Source organism: Cupressus sempervirens, chromosome 2 (genome assembly GCF_028749045.1).
Source record: "Cupressus sempervirens isolate cs-2001-9-10 chromosome 2, ASM2874904v1, whole genome shotgun sequence".
Taxonomy (NCBI): Eukaryota; Viridiplantae; Streptophyta; class Pinopsida; order Cupressales; family Cupressaceae; genus Cupressus; species Cupressus sempervirens.
The window spans coordinates 737,216,759-737,227,311 of record NC_143119.1 but is presented as its reverse complement, the minus strand read 5'-3'; positions in this window follow the sequence as shown (position 1 = coordinate 737,227,311).

Genomic DNA, 10,553 nt, shown 5'->3' with positions numbered 1-10,553 from the left:
GTTATCCATTCAAGCATAGTACAAGTGTTCCAATAACACTTTAGGACATCATAGAAACCTTGGTTGGACTAGGGAGTGCTATGGTACCCTAGTAGACCTATAAAACCTTTGGAGGGATACTGTTCCTAGAAGAGTAAGGAAGTGATGTTGCAAGCTTGGATCAGTTGACCTAGTGAGGAGGTTGGGCAAGGTCAGCAGATGTTCTAAGTAGCAAGAGATCCTATAGACCATGTAGGTGTATAGAAAATTTTGAGATCCACATATAATATACAAGGTTGCATGGGGACGGGGGTACTTGGGGTACTTAGGGTACGGGTATTGGTACAACTATTTTTTATAATAGGAGATGGGGTTACTTGTGTATGTCAAACTTTATTTTTTATTATACTTTTATATTTATAGAAAACCTGAATTTATGAGTCATGACAATGATTTTTCAAATCAAGAATAGTGATAAAGTTTGCAAATGTAATGTATTGTTTTTAGTTTTAGATTTGTTATATGTTTGTAATAATAATTTATGATAAATGTTTAGATGCATAACATAGAAGGCAGACTTTAAACATGAACAATAAGATCATAAATCATATGATAATGACATATTGCAAATGATAAATTTTTGGATTTAACACTGATAAAGTTTATTGTTAATCAATATTCTATCAAAAATTCAAATTGATTATGTACTGAATTAAGCTTGATAAACAAATAACATGGAAGTAAAATTTTAAACATGAACAAGATCATAAATCATATGATGATGAAATATTGGAAATGATAAACTTATCCTTAACAACAATAAATTTTATTGTTAATCAATATTCTATCAAAGTTTCAAACTGATTAGGTATTGAATTAAGCTTGATAAGCAACAAGTTGATACACAAACAAAAAACTAAAAAAAAAATCCAAAATATCAATCAAGGTCCTTAGCTATGTTGCTCTCAATTGAGTACCCAGTACTTGGGTAAGTGGGTACGAGTACTAGGGGTGTAGGTAGAAGTACTCATGCAACCTCATAATATATTATGATAACCAATAATGTCATACATGAATGAAGATATAATATATTATGATAACCAATAATGGCATACATGAACGAACATATAATATATTATGTTAACCAATAATGTCATACATGAAGGAACATATAATATATTATGATAATCAATAATGTCATACATGAAGGAACATATAATATAAAATGATAACCAATAATGTCATACATGAACAAACATGTCATATATTAACCAATAATGTCATGCATAAAATAAATGTCATACATCAAATATAAAATGTCATATATACATCAAATGTATATCGAATATGTCCACTAAGATAAAATCCAACATAGATGTCTACTAATGCCTATACATTTATGTATATCAACTATATCTTCTCCTTCCTATGAGGGGAAGGAAAAAAATCTCTAGAGGATTTCAGCCATCATGTGGAGGGAGACGGTGGCGATGATGGGGTCTTCCTCACAGACTTGCTTGTCCTCTTGTTGAGGCTCTTCTCTAACTTGAGTTGATACAAACAAAATAGATATGAATCAATAACTATTATACATTGAAATCAAATATATGTACACACAAAATTAATTATTTTCTTACCGGGGTGCCATCATATAGTCGCTTTGCAAGTCCACCTCAAAGGCTTGTGGACCATCGGGTGTGACATGACCTTAAAACAATTGAATAAATATAATCACTTATAAATAACATTAGAAATTTTGATACTAACTATTATAAACACCAACTAAAACCAAGAAAATTATTTCATACCTCAGTAAATGGTTGTGAACTAGCCATAGCTATAGCCACTCCATGATCAACAAATTGCCAAAGATGAGGAGGAGTCTCAAATGTTAAGAGATGCATGTCATACAATACATTTTAAATGTAACATGTTACATGAAACAAATATAATCAAATGAATTAAATTAACATGAAACAAATGTACCTCTAAAAAGCTCACGTCACATCTAGGCTTAGAGTTTATAGTGAATGTTGAAAGTCTTGTAGAGAACTGATGCACATGCATAAATTTTTTGTCAATCCTTCATATGATTACTTAATAAATATATATATTCATTTAAATGATTAAATTGATACATACCTCTAGACTCATTGACAAGATGAAAAATGGGGCCCAGGGATTGCTACTAGGGCTGCCAACACTCTGACCCTAAATTTTGAACAATATCAATACATGCTAATTGATTAGTCATTCACTATATACATATGAAATGTGATCAAATTAGTTTATTATAATTGTAATTTACATGTGTGTCAATGCCAAATGTCTCATTTAGGAACTGATTAGTCACTATCCCATCATCCATACCATCTTTAGCATGATAGCCAAATGTGCATAAGGATTTGCATGATGTGCATATGTGATTATGATGTGTAGAAGGCTCCTCCTCAACTAATGGACTCATGCAATGAATGAGGGTCTGCGTCAAAGAACTAATAGTCCCTAGAGTGTTGGCCTCTACATCCTTCACAACTAAAGGAATAATCACATGCTCACCCTATGGTTTGACCACAAGTACCCTAACTACATTAGGGTCATGACATGCCCCCGACCTCTCAAATGATTACCCCCCACCTCTACCCAGAGAGTCTAATGCATCAAAATAATTGGGGATCTCCCCAAGGAAAAACTTACAATACAATTTTCTTAAGAAATATATTGGGACCTCATGATTATTACGAGGGTCATCAAAAACTATCCACCATCTATCCCAAAAATTATTTCTCATACCATCATGTATGCACCAATGGATGGGGAACCATTTAGTACCCTCTCTAATAGTATCTTGTTCACTAGGCTTTCTAAATAATGCACAAATCCTACCTTTTGGTATATATTTTTTTTAACATCTTGATATGATAATTTATTTGCTTAATATCTTTTTTGTTCATCCCTCTTAACCTTCTAAACATCTAACTAACCATTGACATAAGCTATGTGGGTCTTAATGGACTCAAGGGAGGATGCCAATTGAGCTCTCATTGGATTGGTTTGTCCAATGGCTTTCAACCTACCAATGAGTGCTTCTAATTTGGTTTTGTCTCTTCCTATTTCATTTAAAATATTCTCTTGTGTGCTACGAGGAGGTCTTGCAATTGGTTCAGGTTGCAGAATTTATTGTTCTTGTGCTATCAAATTTCTGGGTTTGATTGTGTATAATTTTTTTACATCAACATTTCGAATTATACTACATGATCCATCATCAGGATGCTAGAGAGAAAAGAGAACATGAAAAATTAGAATGCAGATCCAACCAGCTGAAGAAATAGAAGGGAGGGGGAAGGGGAGGAGAGAGAGTTAGTTGATGAGACAAGCCACCTAACTCATAAGGAGAAAAATGAATTAAAAATAAAAATAATCCCAGGGGGGAAAGAAGGGGGAAAGAAAGACCCCAATCAGAGGAAGCCACCAAGCACAAAAATTAACTTAAGAAGAGAAGACCGAAGGAAAAGGATCGAGGAGAGAAAAATACCCGCACCGATGAACTAAAGGTGCATCAACTTGAATAAAACCAAGCGAGCAAAAACAAAGAAGCTCAAGAAATGTAAAGTTACAGAAAAGTCAAAAAATCGAAGGGGACTAAGCCATAAAAGAAGAAAGAAATATAAAAAATCCACCCGGCACGACAAAGAATAAAGGGGGAGAACTGAGAACCCAAACACTCGACCATCTAAAGAAAGAAAATACAACACTAAAAAACAAAAAAGGAAAAATAGAAAAAAGGATAATATAGAAAAATGTATATATACATGTCTATACGTGTATGTATGTGTATATACATATATACATTTATATATGTATAATAATGTGTATGTACATATATATCTGTATATACATATAAATATACATATATACATGTGTAGACGTATATATATATATATATATACATGTATACATGTAAAAACATATATATGTATATAACTATATATGCGTATATATAAACATATATATCCATGTATATATATATACATATATATGTGAATATATATATATATATATGTTATGGTTCCTACTATATGTGAGAATAAAATAGAATTATATATATATCACTATGTTACAAGTATATCTAAATATATATCACAATATTATATATATATATATATATATATATATATATATAAAATATATATATATATATCTATGTGTATGTATATATATATATATCTATATGTATATATATATATGTATATATATATATATATATATATATATATATATATATATATATATATATATATCTGCGTGCCTATAAACCTAAACAAGAGACCACGAAGAGGAAAAGTTTTAATTTTTTAATTTTTAAAATAGATATTGTGGTATATATTTATATATATATGTAGTAATATTGTAGCATATTTATATAAATCTCTATAGCGATCAAAAAATAAATAAAAATTAAAAATATATAAGAATATATATAAGCCCATAAACTAAAACAATGAACCCCGAAGAAGAAAACACACAAATAAATTTTTTTTTTGTGAAAAAAGAAAAGAAACAAGGAGGAAGGGGCGCCACGAAATAAGCGAAACCACACATCAAAGAGCAAGGGAAAATAACAAAGAGACAGACCAAGAGACCACTGAGTGTGGCTAAAGCAAAGGAAAAAATGCCAACATACCAAAGAATTGAAACCGAGAAGACGACCACAAGGATATAAAAGGGGAAAAAAAAAAAAAGCACACGCATAAGCAAAAGAGAAAACAAAGGAAAGATAATTAAACACTATCTGAAAAAAAGTAAAATAACCAAAAAAAAAACAAGAAGACGATGTGTTCACCCAGTCGAAGGGCCAGGACATGGGAGAAAGGGGGGGGGGGGGGGAGCGGAGAGAAGGGAGAAGGAGGAGCCAGAGGGGAAGGAAGGGACAACGGGAAGCTCGAAGAAGGGGGAGACGCAACAAGAAAGAGAGCTAAGAGCGCGACGGTTTGCGAAGGGAGGATAACAAAGGATGCCAAGAACTACTTAAGGTCCATCCTTCATCGCGATTGAGGTTAGAAGGGTTATCATTGATGAAAATGGCTTCCTAGAGCTTTCTTTTAGTGAAGTTGTCTTCCCTGAACACAATTTGCGTCCTCTCCAAGTAGATATGATGCTTAGTAGAGGAAGAATGATCAGCTAATGCAGATTTGAGGACCCGCTCATGCTTGATGTCGGCAGCATGTTCCTTCATTCTAGTGTTGAATGAACGGCCCGTTTCACCAATGTAAGGGGTACCGCAAGAGCACATGACCTTATAGACACCAGAATCTGCAAAGGCATCCCTAGGGTCTTTGATGGGGGGAACATGATGTCTAAGCATGGATGCGGGCCTGAAGGCAACTCTAATGCCTTTTTTGCCCAAAATCTTGGAGATCTTGTTGGAAATCCCCTCGACATAAGGAATCGAAAAGAAAGGGGGCGATTGGGTGATAGAGAGAGGAGGACGAGGGGCCGAAAGAAAGAGGGAATTGGCCAAGCGAATAGCTGTGGATATTTGCTTGTCAGAGTATCCATTCCACTTGAATACTTGACGAAGGTGCGCGAGCTCTTGGTCTAGGTTGTCACTGTCACAAATCCTAAAAGCTCTTAAGGCTAGGCTTTTTAGGATCCCTACCTTTTGACAGGGGTGGTGGTGGGAGGCAGCATGGAGATAGAGGTCAGTATGGGTGGACTTACGAAAAACTCGACGACCAAGAGTGCCATCGGGTTTTTTAAGGATTAAGACATCAAGGAAAGGTAAGCAATTATCTGCTTCTAACTCCTTGGTGAAAGAGATGCCAGGAACTAAGCTGTTGATGTGGGTATGGAACTCTTCTAGCTTTTCTGGGCCATGCGACCAACAGACATTGGTGTCATCTACATAGCGTTTCCACCACTTGGGTTTCAGAGGGAAAGAGTGTAAAGCCTTTGCCTCAAACTCTTCCATGTATAAATTAGCAATGACCGGTGAAAGAGGGGAACCCATGACAACCCCCCCAACCTGCTCATAGATGACACCATTGAAGGAGAAGAAAGTGGATCTCAAGCATAATTCCACAAGAGAGGCAACCTCAGACGAAACTTTCTTCTTGACAATGTCTAAGGAATCAGGTATGGGAACCTTAGTAAAAAGCGAGACCACATCAAAACTAACTAAGATATCGCCGTTGACACAAGAGGCATCTTTAATGAACTGGACAAAATGGTTGGAATCTTTGACATAAGAGTCGGAATTACCAACGAGGGGGGATAATAATTTGGCGAGGAATGTTGCAAGCTTGTGGGTCGGGGAGCCTATAGAGTCAACGATGGGCCTGAGCAGAATATTAGCTTTGTGGATTTTGGGGACCCCATAAATGCGGGGGGTGAGCTCCTTCGTGGGCAACAATCACTTTTTTGTATCAATGTCGAAGGAGGAATCATTGATAGCAGCTTTGACCTTTCTCACAATCTTAGCGCAAGGATTAGAGGCCACAATCTTGTAGCTGCTGGAGTCAGAGAGGAGGTCCAACATCTTAGACAGATAATCAGACTTGTTCATAATTACCATGGCATTACCTTTTTCTGCCCTAGTAATAATGAGATCAAAATTACGAAGAAGATTAATAAAAGCTGCAAACTCATGCGAGGGAATGTTGCTTCTGGGGGGCTTGGCCTTCCTGAGAGCTACGGCACAATCTTGCCTGGCCTCTTCGGCGGTATTGGCTGGAAGAGAATGAAGAGCATTCTCAATGTCCACCAAAAAATCAACGTGAGGGATGGTGCGGGGCGAGAGAGAGAAATTGAGACCCCGCTTGAGAACCCTAAAAGCGAGAGGGTCGATGGGGGCATTAGAAAGGTTAACAACTAATTTGGACTCCCAATTATCAATGGGGCCACTGTTCGAAGCGGGAGGGGAAACCGGATGGAAAGGGGGGATTATACGCGAAGGCAAATCTATGCATGGGCCCCGAGAAAGCACAGGGGATGGGTTGCTGACGGAGAGGGGAGGGGGCGAATGGGAAGAAAGAGGAGGGGATTGGCAATCAGAGCTACCAGGCAAATCAGCACCCGAGCCAAGGACGCAATTCAAGGAGGAGGGTGGTTGGCAATAAATAGGAGAGATACTAGAACGCGTGGAAGACAAAGACGCAGGAACAGACTCATAAATATCATTAAATTTGAAACGAGAGGGGGAGGTAGAAGAAGCCGCACCTTGACATGACGGAAGGCAAACGTTGGAAGATGACCGTTGGCGAATAGAGCCGTGCAGGGATCTGTGCGAGCCTGCCTGGAGCGACCACCTAGATGCTAAGAGATTGGGGGAGGAGATCGACTGAGGAGGACCACGCTGCAAGGGTCCAAGCATGGGTTGCACAACTGGGGAAACCACTGCCGACACCGCCGCAGAGCTAGGACAGAGCGAAGAAGGAGACGACCACTGAGGAAGAGCGCTGCTGGGACGTCCACAAACATTGCTCAGCGGTGGGTCCAGTTGCTACTCAGCACCATGCTTACCCCAGCAAGGGGGCAAAAAGGGGGGCCCATTACGTAGGTGAAAGGATAACTGCTGAGTGCCATGATTGTAATGGAGCTTTTTCCGGAGGAGAGCATCGAACTTAGATTGTTGTCTCCGAACACATGCAAATTTCCGGCCCATGGCTTTGGCATGAGAGGTAACATCTAAACGGATCCAGAGGTCTGGTCTCAAGCTAGCCGCGAGCTTGAGATGGAGTGGTAACAGCTTGGAATTCAGGAGATTAATTGCCCTCCGCGTCGATTTAATGATCACTCTAAGCAGAGCCAAAGCTGCACGCAGAAAAATATGTTTGGTGTGGACATTCCACATGTGGTGGATGATCTTGACAAAAGTGGGAACAATCTTGGAGTCCCGACAACATTTCAGAAAGGCTAGATCTATAATCTTCTTAGCAAGCTTGGTTCTAAGTTTCTCCAGCAATATAGACTTAACAGAAAATTCCCTCCCATGAAGGGTATCAATGAGATCTACTAGATTTCCACAATCCATGCTAATGTGCTATCAAATTTTTGGGTTTGATTGTGTATAATTTTTTTACATCAACATTTTGGATCATACTACATGATCCATCATCAGGATGCTATTGTTCTTGTTGTGGAGGGTTTTGGTTTGCATCTTGTTGAGGGTTTTGGTTTTGATCTTCTTGGCAATTTGCTAGTTCATTATTCACATTTTTTGATAAGAAACCAATTGAAATCTAAATAAATAAACAAATTTAAAGAAAAATTTAAAAAAACCTACAAAACAATATAAAAAACATATAAAATAATGCAAAAAGAAAGTTAGATAACATACAGCATGCTCATGATCTCAAACTTTGACAACAAGGAGGCATATTGGCAAGGTGGGTGGTGAAAGCCTTTTATTCTCTCAATCCACATATGCACTGTGAGGAGGGGAAGTAGGAAAATAAAGGAAAAAAGAATGGGCTACAGTATGCAACCCATTTATAACAATTTGGTTTTTTATATAGAGCGTACATGCTATAGCGCGTGTGTGATATAGTGCATACACTTTATTGAGAAATAGAAAAAATAAAAAAGGTGTCACCTTTTTCGCACCACAAATTGGTGCACTTACCCATATTTTCTAAGTTGTTATTTTGATGCAATAACATATGCTTTTGGTTCTCTAATTCTAAGTGGAGTGTGTTATATTTTTTGAATGTATGCTCATGGAGTGTAATGGAGCCGATAGTTTTGTTGTGTTGATTTGATTGAGTTCTCTTTAGTTCTAGTTTTTGCCATGTGTTTACAAATTCTACTGACATACTTAGTTAGAGAAGAGATCACCTATTGTTCCTCCATAGCTTTTTGTCTTGCATGAACACACTTTCCATGGCCTTGTGATCTAATGAAAAGTGAAACATCTTATAGTTACTAAATTCCCATTGATGATTACATTAGTGGAATTAAGGAAGCACTGCTCCTATTTTCATGGGTTACCTACCAATCTTTTCAAAGGCTTAACTTGCAGATGTGTTGTTTCCATGGCTTATGTCCATTAGGGATTTATTTTTCAATTCATTTTCTTATAATTCTTGTTACCTTCCCTTCTTTATTTTCGTTTACAAACACTTGGTTAATTTAGGAATTCTTATAGTTGCATTGTTAGATTGCATTCATTCAAAAAAATAGAAAATATCAAAAACATATCTTTTCTTTGAGTGGTTAATTTTGAAACAACAAGTAGATTCATCATCTAATCCAAAATTGGTTTGAACTAGAAAAGGCTTCCTCATGAACACTCATATTTATCTTCTACTGAGCATATTCCAATAGGCCACAAGATTGCCTAGAACCTTGGAGTTGATCCCAAATTAGCTTTTCAAGGGAGGAGTTTGAAAGGATTCCTGTCATTAAGCATCATGCAAAATGATAGCTCAATAGAAGTGGTGCTAGAAGGAGGGCCCAACCATTAAGAGTAGAAGAAAACAACTTGCAATTTCAAAATTTTGTATTTTTCACAAGTTCAATTTTTTTTCTAAACTGTCACTATTCCAAGGTATAGAAGGTTCCAATGTCCACTAAGTGCACTAGGTGCACTTCTATAGAGGGGCACTTTTCTAGAATTTGACACAAACTAGAAAATCTTGATCCATCATCTCCATTTCAACAAGCTTTAAGATCTTCCCCTGGTACACATGAGTTCCTCGAACTCAGTCACATCCACAAACCTTGCAACGACAATGAATTACCCCAAATTCTACCACTTCCATTCAACATTTCATCATCTTCATCAGTTTCATTTTTGCATCAACGACTTGTTTTTCCATCAAATCCTCCACTAATGGCTTGTTTCACAAATGTCGTAGACTCACCAATTAACTTAACATGAGTACTCAATGATCTTCCTAAGTATCTTGAGAAGTTTTTCCTAAGGTTCATCTATGGAGAGACAAGAACAATTGAAGATCACATCAAAGAATTGAAAGAAATTTGCAACTGAAAATAGATTGCTAATGTGAATGTGGTTCTTCATTTATTCCCATACTCATTGGGAGAAGTTACCTTTAATTGGTATGTGAACTTACTGCTAGGATGTGTCAAAGATTAGGACACTTTCAAAAAATTGTTCTTGGAATAATTCAAAACTTTTATCAACCCAGCTGTGATACATCACCAATTCATATCAATCAAAAGGGACCCAGCTGAAATAGTTTCACACTTCAATCATTACTTTCATATGGCCTACCACAAGCTGAAAATTCCATATAGTATACCAATTGAGGCTGCAATTCAGATTTGCCTAAATTCTATGGACCACCTTACTGCTATTTTCCCAAGAAGACTTCTTGTGATAGATATTTTCACATTGGACAAAGTCTTCTCAGAAGCAATTACCTTTACAATGTAGGCCAATCCTAGTGGAGTAGGATTGATGCCTCTAGCTCAAACTATTATAATGATGCCAACATATCTTGTTGGAGCACTGATGATGCCTAGCCAATTCATACCAATGAATCTAGTGCTATTACACTAGGCACCCACTCCACCAATCCCAGCTTTAACAGACCTAGGGTATGAACCTC